The sequence below is a fragment of the Meleagris gallopavo genome, chromosome 1, assembly GCF_905368555.1.
Source record: "Meleagris gallopavo chromosome 1, MGAL_WU_HG_1.1, whole genome shotgun sequence".
Lineage (NCBI taxonomy): Eukaryota > Metazoa > Chordata > Aves > Galliformes > Phasianidae > Meleagris > Meleagris gallopavo.
Window position 1 is genome coordinate 121,205,634 of NC_139404.1, and position 17,574 is coordinate 121,223,207.

The 17,574-nt window shown below is 39.9% G+C and overlaps 1 long non-coding RNA gene across 1 annotated transcript in view; it reads left to right on the forward strand.

Moving 5' to 3' along the window:
* LOC116217585 (uncharacterized) overlaps nucleotides 1–15,385 on the forward strand; it is a 128,780-nt gene extending 113,395 nt beyond the window's left edge. Inside the window, exon 7 of the long non-coding RNA XR_014880248.1 lies at nucleotides 12,694–15,385. This is a non-coding gene — a long non-coding RNA (uncharacterized LOC116217585). The remainder of the gene's footprint in view (nucleotides 1–12,693) is intronic.
* The last annotated feature ends 2,189 nt before the right edge of the window (nucleotides 15,386–17,574 follow it).

Sequence of the window (17,574 nt, forward strand, 5' to 3'; positions counted from 1 at the left end):
AAGAATTCAAAAAGGAATTTCTGTTTTATTGCTACAGTTTCCCAGCCAGATTTCAAAAACAGCCCTTGAGAACTGAAGATCGCTGTGCTCTTTTCTCTGCTTTGTAAGCCAATAGTAAGCAGTATTGAATAATACAGTTTCCTCTTGTAGAATGTAGTTTTAAGACACCTCCACCTTCACTGTAGTTCCCATCTCTGTACGACCATAGCTGCCACTCAGCCAGTCCAAGAGAAGTACCAACACAGCCTGAGAGAGCAGCAAGCTATGACACTGAATTTAAATGGCAGAGAATGCAAGAATGATTTAAATTGGCTTAACTTCTGGCAAAAATGTACCAGTGAGCAAACTAGAAGTTCACTGGAGGGGCCCAAAAGTAGCGAGAGAAAAAGTGCTTACCCTTGGAGGAGATGCTGGGAAGCTGGGCTCAATCAATCTGGAGAAAGGACTGCTCTGGGAGGCACGTGACGGCCATCTTACACACATTCATATTATTATTGCTGTTCTTTAAGAAGAACAGTGGCAATGTTACTTCTATGTTTTCTATGGTTTTTAAATATCTCTAGTCTATTCTAGTGTTACAGCTCAATAGCTACTCCAAAACAATTTGCTTGATTTGCTTTGTAGTTTATACATTTTTGTTATACAGTAATATATTATCTGTATTATTTTGAAGGGATGGTGTTAATTATTGACATTGTTTTCTGTTATATCTGAGATTCTTATTAATTATAAAAAGTTTATCTTGCCTCTAAGCTGTAGTTTTACAATGATAACATGGAATAAATTTTGATAATGATAACTTACTACACGTCTATAATGAGCATATATGTAATGGCCTGCTTTGAGAGCACAAAGCAACCATGAAAATAAGTGTGGAAGTGTATATGCTGAAAATCTACCAAATAACAGCCAAAACTGGATATCTGAACATATTCCTTTGACTACATTGTAATTCTTGCCCTTTCCTTTTGCATGCAAACTCAAGGATTCTCTACTACACTATGGTGGAGTGCCAAAATATGATTTTGTTTTCCCTTATGGTTTTGTGTGATTTTTTTTTTTTCAGGCCACTATCTGCATGGGATTTTTTAATTTTTTTTTTAATTCAATTACGCTTATTCCTGCCATGTTTCTTATAAACCTGTAGATGACCATTTCTAGAAAACTATACTGTTCCCTTTGTTTCAATGTCCACTGTGAGATTCCTACTCTGAATCCGTGCAAAGGGATTATGGGAGTTATCTGGAATCATTCAGTATCTTTTTTTTTTAGGGACAGGGTGTTTTATTAAGCTTAGTTAATTCACTATATAATAGTGATATGTAAGATACTTTTATAATTCAGAATAGAATATATTTCTGATTGGTAGTTCATGCTTGCAATATTGTGCTTGACTGTATTTCATTCTCCTTGGTGCTCCAGTGGTTAAAGGAATGTTCTTATGTGTATCCATATATTACCTTCTTCTATTTAGAAGTAATTTTTTTTTTTTTTTTTTTTACAAGAAATTCTGTGCGTAGATGAAGCTGATGAAGCCATTAAGGACTAGTGGTACAGAAAAGCAGGAAAGCGAGGTTCTCTCTAGTCTTCTGAATCAGTGATGTAGTAATGTTTTGCTGATTCACACTAGTTGAGAAACTAGACTTTAGAGGGAAATTCATTTCTTTGTGAAGCTGAAAATAAATGAGTCTCAGAAGTATTGATGGGAGAGTATAACAACAAGGTATATGATCGTCTGATATAATGAGACCATCTCATGGTGTAGGTCTACAGAAGAGTCACGTGCTTCTTCTTGTCCTGACAGATGAATAAAAAAAAACAGACGCTTCTGTAGATATATTCCAAGAATTCTACAGTAGATATTTAAGACAGACTAGATGAGATCTTTTTTTTTTTCTTAATCTCTGACTTTAGAGATATCTACATGGCAGCTCTCTAACATGAAACAGGATCCCTCCCCAGACATCCCAAAACATGCTCTGAGTTTCAAATTGAGACAAGATCAGGAAAATTGTTTCATCTGCCTTTTTCAGTGTTTTAGGAATGAAAATGCCCAAAGAGATTAGGTGCTCTTAAAAGATTTGTGCATTCTAAAAATCTTACCACTGCAGCTGCTTTGAGCACCACCTTTGTAATGGGATGTAGCAAGGTGCAACTTGCACAAAATTTGAAACATTTCATATTTACATTGCTTTCATTTAATTTTAAATGATTTTATTTCTGAATGGAGCTTTCTGATTTGTTCTGGGACTCCTTATGACATACAACTCTTCAGCAGACCTTGTTGGAGCTGTTTTTTTTCCCTGATATCTCCTGTCCTAAAGCTCTGGCTTAACATGAGAAAAAATAAAAGTCTTTCTGACAGTATTCTGGTCCTTTTGCCATTTTCAGCCAAAATCTGTAAATGGATAGTCCTCATGGCAGCATGAATAGGCAATGTAACATTTAAGACACAAACATAATTTAACCTTTGCAAAGGGTAAATGCTAATGCTATTTTGTAATCTGTTCCTTACCTAATCCAACATCCATGTCTTTATATCTGAGTCTACTTACATTCTGAATTCTCCAAAGCTTTTGGAGCATGCCCAGTAGAAAAACTTCCATTGGGCTTCTATAGGCTTCTATAAGGCTTAAAACTGCATATTTAGCTGCAAGTCAGTATAAAAAATTGTAACACTTTTAGTGCTTCAAACTAAAATTTTGGACTTCTAACTTTTGTGCAGAGTACAATCAATTTTCATATCCATGTCTCCTACAATAAGTACGTTTGAGTTACTTTGACCTGACAAAAATTTTTCTAAGTTAGTGAAGTACATGACGTTTACAAAGGAACTAAAATAAATAGTCTGCTGCTAGGCTGTGCTGTTATTTTTAGTATACTACTTTTAAGAATAACATTTACAAAAATGATCATGCTGCCTTGCAGAGGAATCATTGTTTTTATAGGTCTGGTACACTGAGAATTCTTTGGGTGAGTTGTAAATTTTCCCTGTTCCTCACTGTGCCCGTTTGGAAAGCACTGAAAAAATTTGGTTGCAAGCCAATGAGTTCATAAGTGTTCTTAATCCAATTCCTTGGCACAAGTGATTGATACTGTGCTTGCAGTAAGAGGATAATGAGTCTTTGCTTAATAATGAAAACTATCTAGATGAGATGAAAGACTAAGGCAATCCATTCTGCTAACTGTCCTTATTTGGAAGACTACTTAATTTTTTGTGAAGCTCCTGAGTGGAAGAGCAGATGCCTCCTTTTGATTTTAAACAATGCCTTTAAGCTGGTGTGGTCCTTAAACCTTTTCTTGCTTAATCTGATAGGAACAACTTCTGTGGGCTATGAATTGAGATGTCTGTATGAAGCTTGAAGGTAGTTTATTGAGTGAGGTCACATGGAGGAAATGGCAGGTGATTTTCCACATGTCCCTGTGATCAGAAAATTCATGTATATGGAGGCTGACTTCTTTTGGTTCTTCAAGAGGGAAATTTAGGTTTTATGCAGTTGTCTAGCTCAACCAATTCACTGTTTGAAATTCCCTTTGCTCCTCTCTCCATAACCCTTACATCTGTACACAGGGACACAGAGCTAACATGTCACCACTTCCCCAGCTCAGTGCTGTTCCTCCAGTTTAATGAGAACTGTCTCATTATAGCTTTCTATTTTGGCTTAGAGGGCAATTTTTAGCTCATTTTCTCAGGGGAAGATAGTGTTCCCTGACACTGGCATTTCCAATACTATTACTAAAACTGCAAGGCAGACTCAGAGGTGCTGTTAACTGGTGTGTACTTCTCTTAGCTGAGCTTGAACACAATGAATCTTGCTTTGATATTCACTGTTAGATTAAAATATGTGGCATTTCCAGTCATGAATCTGTGCGAACCAGATCTGAAGTACAACAGTCAACAACTAATTCCATCCTGATGCTGATGAGTGCACATACACTGACTTTTCCTTGTTTACCAGTTTCTACTTCTCTTAAATGCTGTTTGCTTTTCTTCAGCGAACTCATGGATGCAACTTTATTTTCATGTTAACGCCATCTCTGTCCTCAGCTATAAGCTAGTTCTTTTTCTTTTCATACGTTTGCTTAAATAATAATAATAATAAAAAAAGAAGTACCTTGAAGTGCAGTCAGCCTAACTGGATAGAAAACATTCTCTAGATAGCTAGATATTTCTGTATGAATAAGTGAGGTTAAGATATACCAATGCTTCTATTTACAACACAGCCTCCAGTGCTCTGACCAAATGTCACTCTATCTGAGCACATATGCAGCTGTTAAATGAGAGAAAACCTTAAAGGAAATTGTCAGCAAGGTCTGATAGGTGATTCAGTTTTCTTCAAAATACACATGTAGATAAATTATATTGAAGAACTCTGTCAACAGGTGCAGCAAGTGAAAGAGCCTTCCAGTATGAATTGCTAATAGATTAATTCTAGGCATCGTGTGAAATATGACTGAAAGTCACTGTTTCCCCAGCAACGCTCTTGCAAAGGACAGCACTAAATCATTGTGGGGAAAAATGGACAAGCTTATAGAAATTTCTGCACATACAAACAGTTTTGCCAAAGGCCTAGAGTGTGTTTTAGAAAGCCTGAGGTCATTATAAACAATAACAAGTTAAAGAATAACAAGTTAGAGTGAAAATAGTGTGTATCACTGGGAGCATCTTTTACAATCACTGGTGTGTTTTACTGCAAAGAGATATTTATGCCTTCAGAAGATTTAAAAACAGGAATGGGCTGATCAGAGGAGTCACTTTAAATATCACTTCCAGGGAATGACATTCTCTGAAGTGCTCTGAAAAATCTCCTAATTTTCTTGCTTCCACTCTTTTTATCCAATGATTTGATAATGTGTGAACAAAATTCATTAGTTCTGGACAGTTCAGCCCTTCCTTTCCTCCCAGGAAGACTGTCTAGCCTAACTGTCCACAGAGCTGGTTCTCCTTTCACAGAGGTGCCTGAAACTACTTGAAATATCATTTAGTCACAGGATCCTTGGTCTTTTTTCATCTAAATTATCCAAGGGAAATCCTCCCCTTCTATTCAGAAACTGTTTCTCTTCCAGTTGACAGTTATGTCTTCTGTCTTCTCATCCATTCAAATCTCAGAATATAATCACATCCTGGGATAGTAGTAGAGAGTCCATTTACATGGGAAAGCTATACTGGGAAAGCAAGATGTGTATTTTTAGCTATTACAAATGAGATTTAGTAGTGGGAGACAGAGGGAAGCGCTAAAACTATGTGACCTGTCAAGTCTCTGTGGACCAACTGTTTGGGAACCTTTGAGATGCCAAGATACACCATACAGTGAGCAATTGCAGCCTTATTGTTATTTCCCTTTAAATCCCTGGACAATTGATTCCTTTTAAAAAAGAAATTTTAAAAAAAAGAAAGCAAAACAAACCTTTCTAGAAATAATAACAGATTTGTTTGTCAGAGAGGTATTTTTACTGCTAATTTTTAAACAGTATTTCTTGTTTTTCAAAGTGCTCTTGAGATCAGTCTGCAGTTGACAGGAATAATAAAATATGCTAGCATCAGGAAGAAGGAAGCAGCTGTTTCATGCCAGCACATGTCCCACAAATGCTTTCCCCATTTATGATTTTGGTGAAATTTTTGCAGGTGAGGTGCTTCATATATCCTTTGGTTTGTGTATGGCTATAACATGGATCCTGCTGGCTGAATTTTGGAAACAACAGATAATTTGGAAACCCTAGCTGAAATGAAAGGATCTTTTCCTCAACTGAGCTGAAAACATGAACTTGGCAGGGAATAAACTTCCATGCTTGGCCATATCGCACAGTCACTATTGAAACCAAAATACCCTTTTGCAAGGAGTTCATCCAACAGTGTCAGTGAGAAAAGGAAATCATCCTAGTACAGTCAACAACAAAGAAAATAGGATGGAAAATAACATTTCCTAGCTCTCCTAACATTTTACTCATGTCTCTGTTATGCATTCCTAAAATTAGTGCAAATGACTTGTTTCCTTCAGATATTCAGTTGAAATATTGGAAGTAAAATGCCATATTTGGTAAGAGTGGCATTGATTCAAAACCAAAATAAGACTAGTAAAATTAGCAGGCTATCCGTCTTCCATTACCACTATCTTAATTGCCCTTGAGTAATGTAAATATCTTCTGTGGACACATTATGAATTGTATTAAATTTTAAATTTTAGGCATCTTATTTAAATCATCAGACATCTTAAAATCTGAAAAGAATTTGATAAAGATCTCTTAGGCTAAAGAACTCTGATGATATCCAAAATACAATGGCAACCTCTGGTCATGAAGTTAGTTTCTCTTAACACAGAACAGACAAATTTTTATAGACTTACCGAAGTGTACTTTTCCCAAGTATTAAGATTCTCTTATGTAAATTGGACCTCAAGACCAGAACCATGAAGAAAACTAGTTAGCTTACTTACATTATTAATAAGAGTAATTGTAATTGAATGTAACTGATGGAAGAAACTCATAGCACTGCCGCCACACTCATCTTGGCTTGCAAAGATATAATTTGTCTTTTCCCTGTTCATGCCAGTCCCTGTCTAGTCCAGATTACACAAAAGGCATATTGTTGTGAATGCCTCCTTTATCTGACATGGTAGAAAATGATACGCAGCATAGTTCACAAGAAACTCCTGTTCACTTCTTTTGCCTATTGCAGCAGAACAAGACAAAGCCATGTTTGTTTTTCTCTACTCTTTCACTTCTCGTTCTCTTTTTTAAAGAGTTATGTCCAAACTGATGGCATGGACTTAATCAGGACATACCGTACAACTGGTGTGGAAGAAGCCTGTTTTCTTCTGTGGACAGAATAGAATTTGATTTTAATGTTCAATATTTCTAGTTTAAGTGCCGCTGTTGAAACAAACCCTATTTGATGCTACTTTGCTACCACTGAATTCTGAAAAGAGTTCGGATCTAGTTGATGTAGGTGGAGTTAATCTGAACCTGTTGGATTTGATTTAATCTTCAGGGACTGTCTGAGTGACTTATTTGAGTGGTGCTGACCAAGTCACTCATTTCAGCAGGACTCCTTGAATGTGAACAAGTGGTGTAAGCTGTGGTGTAAAATACCACATCATACAATGATATTTCAATGTTTACAAAGATGATTCACTCCCATTTTCAACAAAGAGATCAAAGAGTGGGGAACTACAGGTCTCACATCTATGCCTGGGAAGATCCTGGAGCAGATCCCCCTGGAAGAGACAAGATACATGTGAGATGAGGAGGTGATCCAAGACAGTCCATGTGGCTTCACCAAGGGAAGGTCATGCCTGACCAATCTGATGGCCTTCTGTGATGGAGTGATGGCACTGGGCAGAAAAAGTGAGGGCAACAGAAGTCATCTACCCGGACTTGTGCAAGGCCTTTGATATGGTGCTGCACCACCTCCTTATTGCTAAATTGGAGAGAGATGGATTTGAAGGCTGGACTGTTCAGTGGATAAAGAATTGTCTGGATGGTTATAGCCAAAGGGTTGTTGCCAATGGCTCTATGTCCAGGTGGAGGCTGGTCTTGAGTTGTGTCCCCCAGGGGTCAGTGTTGGGACAGGTATGTTTCAAATCTTTTTATCAGTGACATAGACAGTGGGATTGAGTGCACTTTCAGCATGTTTGTTGATGGCACCAAGCCGAGTGGAGGAGTTCACACAATAGGAGGAAGGGATGCCATCCAGAGACCTAGGCAGGCTTGAAAAGTGGGCCCATGAGAACCTAATGAGGTTTATTAAGGCCAAATGCCTTGTTAAATTTGAAGGCCAGGCTGGATGGGGCTTTGAGCAACCTAGTCTAGTGGGAGGTGTTCTCCCTAAAGGAGAAGGGTTGGAACTAGGAGATCTTAAAAGTCCCTTCCAACCCACACCGTTTATGATTCTATGAAATGTAAGGGTTTGCACTTGTGTCAGGGCAATTCTGGGTATGTGTACAGACTGGGAGAAGAACTCATTGTGAGCTGCCCTGAGGAGAGAAACTTGGGGATTCTGGTGGACAAAAAACTGGACATGAATCATTGATGTGTCTTTGCAGCCTGGAAGGCCCACAGTATCCTAGGCTGCATGAGAAGAGGGGTAGCCAGAAAGGAGAGGGAGGGGATGGTCCCCCTCTACTCTGATCTTGTGAGGCCCCATCTGGAATACTGCATCCAGGCCCAGAGCCCCCAGTGCACGAAGAGTGAGGAGCTGTTGGCCAAAGGAGGCCATAAAGATGACCAGAGAGCTGGAGCATCTTTGTGACATTAAGGGAACTTTACTTCCATAAAGACTATGTAGTTTATCCTAATCAAGCAAGATATAGTAATTTTCTTGACTTGTTTTGCGTTGCAAAGAACTATTATACAAAAGCATATATTTTGCAAATGTGTTACTGCCATATACCTTTAATGACTGTGATTCAGCACATGACACAAGTGAAAATAGGGGAAAGAAAGCAACCTAGTCATACCTGAAGTGCTTTTTAAAAGGCTGGAGGATGCTGACTAGGGTGAGCAATTGCATGGTAAACGCTTCTCTGAGAAGCGCAGAATCTGTTCACATTGGGGGAGCCCGGACGACTACCTTGTTTTATTTTTCCTGCAAGTGGAAGTACAGCTGCTGTATATGTAAACATTTCCAGAAACACAATGTGAAACTAGAAGGTTTGGCTGTGCACGGTGAGCTCTGAACATACTTAGGCTTCAATGAGGACAACCTGTGCCCCATGCTACACAGCTACCGCACCAGTTAGCATCCTGTCTAGTCAGACTCAGGACATATCAGAAATGTCTGTGGATGTCCCAGCTTCTCCCTTGAATCTTGGGATTCTCTAGACAAGAAGAATTACTTCTGGGTGATTAGAGCAGAACTTAACCCTCCTCCCCTTTCAAATATGCATGAGGCAATAGCGGGTTTGGGTTTGGATTCCCTTTCATGTAAGTAATTAGTTAGTGGGGTTTTTTTTTTTTTCCCAAAATAATTGCCAGTTATTATTCTTACCTGGTGTAAATTAATTACTTTGCACTTACACCAGTTTACACAAGTGCAAATCAAGACTGATGACATAATTGGAAGTCTGTGGTAAAATGCTAATCTCCAAGAGAATCATAGTCTCTTCACACAGATGTTTCCATAGCAACATAACCATTGCGGTACTACCACAGTGGATGGAGTTTTATGTTATTTATTTCCTGTTTAGTGATTTTATTTTATTTTTTTATAATGAAGGAATAGGGATGGAGATGTATAGAAATTATACTAATTGATCCTCAAATACAGGAATGGACTTGTCAGGATAAATAGCTACATGTCTAAGTGGGATATATAGAAGCTATTTATTATGAATGAGAAGTTGGATTATGCTCTTCATCTAATATACACATGCTTTAGACTAGAAAACCTTTGCAATGTTCATGTGGATGTGTAGAGGTCTTCACCAAAACCCCTATATGTTCTTTGCAAGTATTAATTTTCTCAGTAATAGGAACAGTATATTAAAATGCTAAATCCACTGCACCTGCCTCAGCTGTCACAAGCAGAGCCAATCCTCTGACATAATCAATCCAAGTCAGTGACCATCCCTGCCTAAGCCTTTTCCCTTGTGTCTCTTTCCCAAAAGCCCAAGTCCTTGAGCAGCAGAACTAGTGATGCCTGGTTTCTTAGGTTTGTGTCTCAGTTATCTAATCCAAGCCAATATCTAACTGAAACATTTTTGATGTCTATGGCAGTCATGATAGTTTTCCTGCATGAATTCTCTGACTTTTAATGTAAGTTGGGTTCTGGTTAAAGAAATTGACAGGGTCTATCTTCCACGCCTTTTTCGGAAACTTTTAGAAAATTTAGTTGACAATGTTATCCTATTGAGCTCCACCCCACTGAATATAGATGAATCTGACAGGCTCAAAACTTTTGAAGTGTGAGTAGTCAGGCACACTCATATGCAGTGAAGACATCCTCCTCCCCTAAAAGAAAAGATGAATGAACGTATTTGAAAAGTAAGAATCTGAAACTTTTCAACATTGTCTCATCTGTGAAGTCCTTCACATGACCTGTGCTGCCCAGGTCATGGTTCTCCTTGTGTTAGGAGATCCATCTTTACACCTAAGTTATGTATCTCAAGATAAGTGCAGTGCTGAACATGTGCTCTGAGTATGTCTTCTGCTGGAAGCTGCTAAATGCCATGACTACATGATGCAAAGTGCTAACTCTAGATACTTGGTCTGGTGTTTCAGGCTTGTATTATTTTATGCTGCCAAGCCAGGTCTCATGGACAGGTTGAAAGAGCTGGGGCTGTTCAGCCTGGAGAAGAGAAGCTCCAAGGTTACCTGATAGCAGTCTTTCCATTTCTAAAGGGGAGCTACAGGAAAGAAGGGGACAGGCTCTCTTTATCAGAGTCTCTGGCGACAGAGCAAAGGAAAATGATTTCTAGCTTAAGAAGGGTAGATTTAGGCTAGATAGAAGGAAAACGTTTTTTACTGTGAGGGTGCTGAGGCACTGGAACAGGTTGCCCAGAGATGCGGTCCCTGGAGACTTTCAAGGTGAGGCTGGATCAGGCCTGGGGCAACCTGATTTAGCTGTGCATGTCCCTGTTCACTGCAGAGAAGTTGGACTAGGTGGCCTTTGAAGGTCTCTTTCAACTCTAAGGATTCTATGATCTTTGTTCCTGTTGGTCCAAAGCCACCATGAATTCGCAGTAATCATGGTGCTATAGGCTCTAGCTCATCCAGCAATTGTTTTTTATGCACCAGATCTGGATCAGACGTGCACTGTTGGGAGATTCAGGGGCGTGCAGAATGTGGAATGATGGCTGTAGGCTTGGAAAATGCTGAGTATTAGAGGTGCTGAGCAGGTGAGGAGAAACGTCCTTTAAAGATTGGAAGAGATTGCCAGAGGCAGGACCCACGTAACCAGCTATTCAGGTTTCTCAAGAGAAATTATTTCTGTAACCGAAAGAAAAAATGGGTACCCTATTTGGACATTTTCCAGGAGAGAAGTGGTTTTAGGGACTTTTCCCAACTGCAAATGATTTATGAGGCACTTGTAACAGCTATGCCAATAAAAAATGAGTAAATCAGACATTATCAACAGCCACATGTTGCTATAGATAAGAATGGAATATATAAGTTTTATAAATTTGGATATGTTTTATACATACCATAGAGGCTCTTTGGTTTTGTCTGCTGCTGGAATTTTAGATGATTATTTACTAAAGCCTTGATTGACCCAGTTACTGGATTTAATGCAAGCAATCAACAGGCTCTCTGCTAGCTATCTCTGGGATGGTTTGATTCTTTCCCTGAGCCTGTGGTGTTGTTTTTTTTTTAATACAGACCACCAAAGGCAGAGGAGCAATCGTGGTACTGGGTGATGATGAGACTCTCTCATGGTGGAGGTGTGCCATCAGTGTCACATCTACACCCACATCTACATCAATGGGAGATGGCCTAGCACACCTTGTTCACTCTGTGAAACTACGGTCTGATGCGGAGTTACTGTCAAAATCTGAATTCTACTCAGTATTACAATAACGTTACATTTTGCCCTCATTTGCAAAAAAATCAGGTTTGTGGTCAAACTGAAAATTCAGTGTCCAAGCTCTACCACCACATTAACCAGCAACTTCCCTGGCTTTGAAAAGATCAAAGCCCAGACTCTTGTGGCTGATCCTACAGGGACAATATCATCCTTCTAATAGGCAACACTACACCTGTTAGCAAAATCTGCCAACGCAGGCAGAAGATGCATATCTTCTAGGTCTGCTCTGGAGAGGCCTGAAATTGGATGAGTAGTGGCATCTCAAGCTAGCCCTAATGTTAGATCACTCTGTAAATCTAAGCTTGTGACTCTGCCCAGGTCAGTGACAAGAACTGGATGCAGTAACTGAATTCCTGTTTACTATTCCTATTTCTATTCCTATAAATTCCTATTAACTTTCTTTTTTAGTCTAATTGTTTCACAAAACAATTTTGGTTTGGTTTGGGGCCCTATGTAATAACCTTGAGCAAACAAGTTATTTCCGCAAAAGTAAAAAAATAAATAAATATTTTGAAATCATATTGCAAACAGAAAATGAAAACAAGCTAAGTATTTAAGTGTTGGTATGACTGAAGAGTGGTTTTATATTTAAACCTGAAAGAGTACTGTGAGACAGTAAATCCAATGTTAAGGATTACTACCTTTAGGCATTTTTTTGAGAGAAATCATGTTTTTCTTTTTTAAAAAATGGCCATTCATTGGCCATGCTAGTTTTATTTTTTCTGACTACAACTCACAACAAAATTTAGCATATGTAGTTTCAGTGTTTGTGGCTGATGGTTGGATGACAGAGTAGACAATATGACTATGGATTATAGGATCAATAATCCACATGCTAAGGAGGATTTATGTAAAAGACCATAACAGCTTAAGCTTCAATAAATAACATGTAGTAAAAGACAGAAATAACAAACATTTCCTAAATAAAAACAACAGTTTTCTATATCAGAAAGGGAAATAATACATGTAATGTTAAAATCAAAATGCACTTTTTAAACAAAGGTAAGTAGGATGTATGCAGTTGCTTTGTATGGCGTTATAAGTGCATATTTGCATGAATTGATGTATGCTCTGAGGCCTGGAAGATCAGAACAAAAGGAGCCTTTCTTGTCTCTGCCCATTTTATCAGCTTCCATGATAAAAAAGAATTTTTTCTTTTTCCTTGTTTGAAGCTCAAATCACAGTCCCTGAGGGAGTTCATGAGGCAGTGGAGGAGGTGAAAATAACCTCTATCATTGAATACTACGAAAGTCAAGACATCACCAAGGTATATTACAGCTGATATTTCATTCAGCGTTGTTTTGGTTTTTTTACCCCATATTCCTTTTTATGTGCAGTAGTGTATTTCCTCTCTTGCAGAAGAAGCATCAGTCTAAACACTGAATATCCTGGCTTTCATGGTTTATAAAAAGAAGAAAATAGGATCAAAACATTATTTATTTATTTATTTTCCCTCGGAGATACAGCAGCAGCTTTGATTTCCTTAATTACACCCAGCATGCTGGAAAGGTCATAGTCCAATTTTGGTTACTATTCAGGAAGCAGAGGGAATAACTTGGAGCTTTTTTTCACCTGCTTTCACAATCCAGCAAGGCTTCCTTCTTTCTTTTACCAGAACAGCTACATCCTCTTGAGGTTTGGCCAGCATGTGACTAGTCAGTCAACAGGAAATTATTTACAGTTTAATTTTTCATCATTTGTGATAACAAAAATGCCTGAAGATTTGTAATCCAAGCACAATCTCCTCCTCTCTCTTGCTGAGACAAAATGGAGTGTTTAACTTTGTTTCTGCATGTGTTTTATTTACAAATAAACAGAACCAGGTTAAACTTCTCTGAACTTATTTTGTTTACTTTCCCACTCTATATGCATGGGAAACCCTTAGCACAGTTCAAAAATAAAACTGCAGCAGACATTTTACAGATGACCTCCCCGTATTGTAGGGACCACTGGAGATCTGGAGGATGAGAAACTGCTGATCCCGCAGTACACTGCAACACTGTCCTTGGGAGCCAATGAACTACAGGCTGCAAAGATGCTAACCCTTTTGGCCTTAATCCAGCAACATATTTAAGCATGTGCTTAACATTAAACACCTGAATTGCCCTGTGGGCTTCAGAGAGATTATCCATGGATGGCAGCTAAAGCACTCAGCACCAAGCTGAGCCTTCCAGGGGGAAGAGTACGGAGAAAGTTCATCTTCTCAGTGGTAATGAGTAAGTGCCGAAGATGCTTTGGTGCCATTTGCTAATTGCTGGCCTGATTTATTGTTTCCTGCAGCCAAGGGAAGGATCCTTTTGGCCTTAATGTAATTAAGTAATGCTCTGCATGATTAGCTAGCTAAAACTGGCTTTTCAGACTTTTCAAGTGAAATTCTGTTGTTCTGATATAGATCTGGATCATTCCACTGTTTCACCAGTTTGTTCCTTCCCCAACTTATCAAGGGATAATGGATGTTACCAATGGACACTCTCTCTGTAGGCTTCCCAAAGGCATTGTTGTAGTAAAACACACTCATTAATGTAATTTCTTTTCTTGTTTTGATTTCCTCAGTTCCGCTGAAATAATACACCCAGCTTTGAATAGCAGTATGTTTGCAAACACTCTTTCAGAGTGCTGTTAGGAGTAGTTCATAGTTCAATAGAATCCTCCTTGCACCTGGTTCTTCTTCTGAGGATATGACCACAAATGCAATTCACCCCCTGCTGATTATGTCATTGTTTCAGCCAGCTGGTAATTAGAGATGGAAACCCTGGTGACTCTTCCTTCTCTGACAGCTGTGCATTGGCTGATGATTTTGGTGACAGGAATAACTTCAGGAATTCTTCTGGCATGAGCGCACGTAGCCTTCCATCTATCTTTCCTTTGATGGACTGCATTATCACTTTTTTTTTCATACAGAAAGGTAACAGGTTGGTTGTTGCTCACCAGTTTAAAAGCAAAGGCAGATATTTCTCTTCAGTGGCTCATTTCCACAGTGTTTGCCTGTAGGCCCCCAGGAAACACTTGCTGATTCCCAGCTGCTGCGTGGTTGCCAGGTGGGTTTGCAGCCTGTCTGGTGGCACTTGTAACAATAAATTTTACTCCCTCACCTTTTCATCTGTAACATGAGTACACCAGCTGCTTGCATTCGCCAATAACTCAGGTGTTGTGAGGAGTAGAGTCCTTCTCAAAGGCTCACTGGCAGCTGAACTGAGGATGCTCCTCTGCTTGTTGCTCCTGGCTTGTTACTATGGGCAGAACTTCACATCCCATGCAATCACCTTTGGAGAGGTTTTCAACCCAGAGTGAGGATGGGCAAAGAGGTTGCAATCTCACCTGAAATCCCTATCTCTGGAAGAGAAGCTGGCACTGCTTCATCACATACTAAGGTGACAGTTTCCTTGTTGTCCAGCCAGCCTATATCCCTTGTGCCAGTGCTCAGAGATGTACAGCCCAACCAGTACAACCCTGCTCTGTACCTATGCCTGTGAATGGAGGGTTCCGCCAATGGAACTCCCATGTCAACTCCTCCAAGTTGGACTAGGATGGTTTCACAATGTCAGTGACACCTAATGTCAGGTGTCTTTCCTAAAAAAAAAAAAAAAACCGGAAGAATGGGCCAAGGAGCTCACAAAAGAACTTTGCAAATACTCCTATTTTTTCTTTTTTTTCGTACCAGACTAGTCACTGGTCTACACACTCATTTGACCTCTTGCTATGGTTTATCTCTTCTTTTTTTTTTTAGCAACCTGAAGAAGGAAGATCTCAAGCCTGTGCCCTAAGCTCTATTTATTACAATTAATTTTTAAGAAGGTCAGGATTTTAACTTATGCTGATGTTCCAGGAAAAAATAATAAATTCATTCAAGAAAGACAGAACAAATGGTTCTTGTCTCTGTGTGTTTTCTTTGGTAACAATGCTATTTTCTGAATTCAGGCTAATTCACTAGCAGGAATTTTAGTCCCCTGAAAGGCGTTTTTGGCAAGTATAGTGTTTTCTCAAATGTCTTTATCTACCTTTGTTAACTTCAGAAGACAATACTCTTAGTTCCTTACACGAACTTAGGGAAATGGCCAGGTGGGGTCAGAACAATAGTGGAGGTTACCTTGTGCTCCGGCTCCAGTACAGTGAGACCTGTACATTTATCCAGTACGAAGAGTTCACTAATGTTCTCAGAAACACTTAAGGAAGGAGGGAGTAGGAAATGAGAGTCATTCTCAGGTGATCCTCCCCCTCTTCATGCATTGCTGCTGGTGCTGTGGGGCCTTCCTGATCCAGGGCAGGCTGTGAGGTTGAGGAGGCATCCCTGTTGTAGCCTTCATGTAAAACTTTCTGGATCTTGTTGAGCTCTGGCCTTCCCAGCATCCTGTAACAAGTTCCGCTGTTTAATTTCCACTGTGTGAAAGTGGACTTCCTGCGTTTGTTTTAAACTTGCTACTTGATAATTTCAAAGGGTGCCCTTACATCTGTGTTACAGCAGAACAAAGCAGCTATTCCGTATCTACCTTTTCCAGGTCATTTAGGGCTTATACACTTTGGTTGTCCCTCCCTTCTTGGCTCTTTTCCAGTCTCAGCAATCCTTTTTGACTTAGTCTTTCCTAGCAGCAGTGCCTTCCCATACACCTAACTGCAATTTTGTTCTCCACACCATCTCCAGTTCTGCACTCAGCCACGTCCTGCTGTGAGGGAAGGGAAAATCCAGTCTTGCTTTTTGTAGTAGCTTTCCACCGTCCCTCTATCCGGCAGGCATTATGCCACAGGGTATGGGCCTGCGAGGTTACCCACAGACAAGTCAACAGGGGAACCACCTGCATATATGGCAGAAGAACTAAGCCCTGCTCCCTAAGTAGTGCGGTCTACGAGGAACTCTCCACGCAAATCTTCAGGAGACTTACTTTGTCCTTCCTAATCTCAGTGACTTCTCAGCAAGTGACTCTCAGTTTCCCAGTGCTTCCTCACAACCATCTGAGCCAAAATGGACATGCGAGAGGTGCTGGGAGCTGCGCAGTGTATGCACAGACCCTTGGTGCCCAGGCTTCACCTGAACTGGGAATTATTTTTATTAAAGTCAGAGAATCAGGGTGTTATCTCAATTTCCCTTGTGAGCTGAGTCTAGGCAGACAGACTGCTTCTCATAAAATTCCCGTCTGTTGTACAGCCGCCTCAGATGTGTTCTGTTGGTGTAAGGGCTGGAAGCCAAGGTCCATAGTGCCAGGCCTAGCAGTTTCAAGCCATTTGGGAACATCCAGCCTGCTCTCTCCCTCACTCACGCTGGTTTCAGCAGAGCCAAACCTTCCCTGGGCTGTCAGAGGGAGTGAGGGAAGAGCTGGGCCCTGTGTTCATGGCGGGCCAGCAGCCAGCTATTGAGGGAGCTGTGGAACTGGTCAAAGGACAGCAGTGGCATTTGCTACAGTGGAAAAACAGGCTGCTGGCAGTTCTGCTTCCTTCATGGAAGGGACAGGATGGCTGGGCAAGCGGCTTTTGTGGAGGAGGTGTGGCAAGAGGAGAACAAAGCACTATTTTTTCTCTTCCACTTTCCATTTTCCATATTTGAATAATGATCTTCCACATTTTCCCAGAAGGCGTACTACTTACTTCAAGATGTTATTTCCAAAGATCTATCATGAATGTCACACACATACATGCACAGTAAAATACATACAAGCAGAGCAATATACGTGAAAGGATGCTGTAACCCGTAGCTGACAAAGAACTGATCATCGCAGGTTGCTACACAAGCATTGGTGTATAGGGAAGCCATTTTCTTCTGCCAAGATACCTGAATGAGCATCTGTTGTTGAGGGACTAAAAAAGGGTGTAAATTGAATTAATTCTTGTGTCAGGAGAGCATTCTGTCAGAAACAATGGCATCAGCTGGAGAGTTAATTCCTAGGTTTGTGCTATTAGTCACCCCAACCAACGCACAGTCAAGACAAACAGTGAGAGAGGATGCTGTACGCTATCTAATTCCTCCACTGCTCCATTCTTTTTGCTGTCCCTTGCCTTAATTAGATGCCATTAATCAATCTCTGGTTAATGAGGAACCCATATCACAATGTTTGGCAGTATAA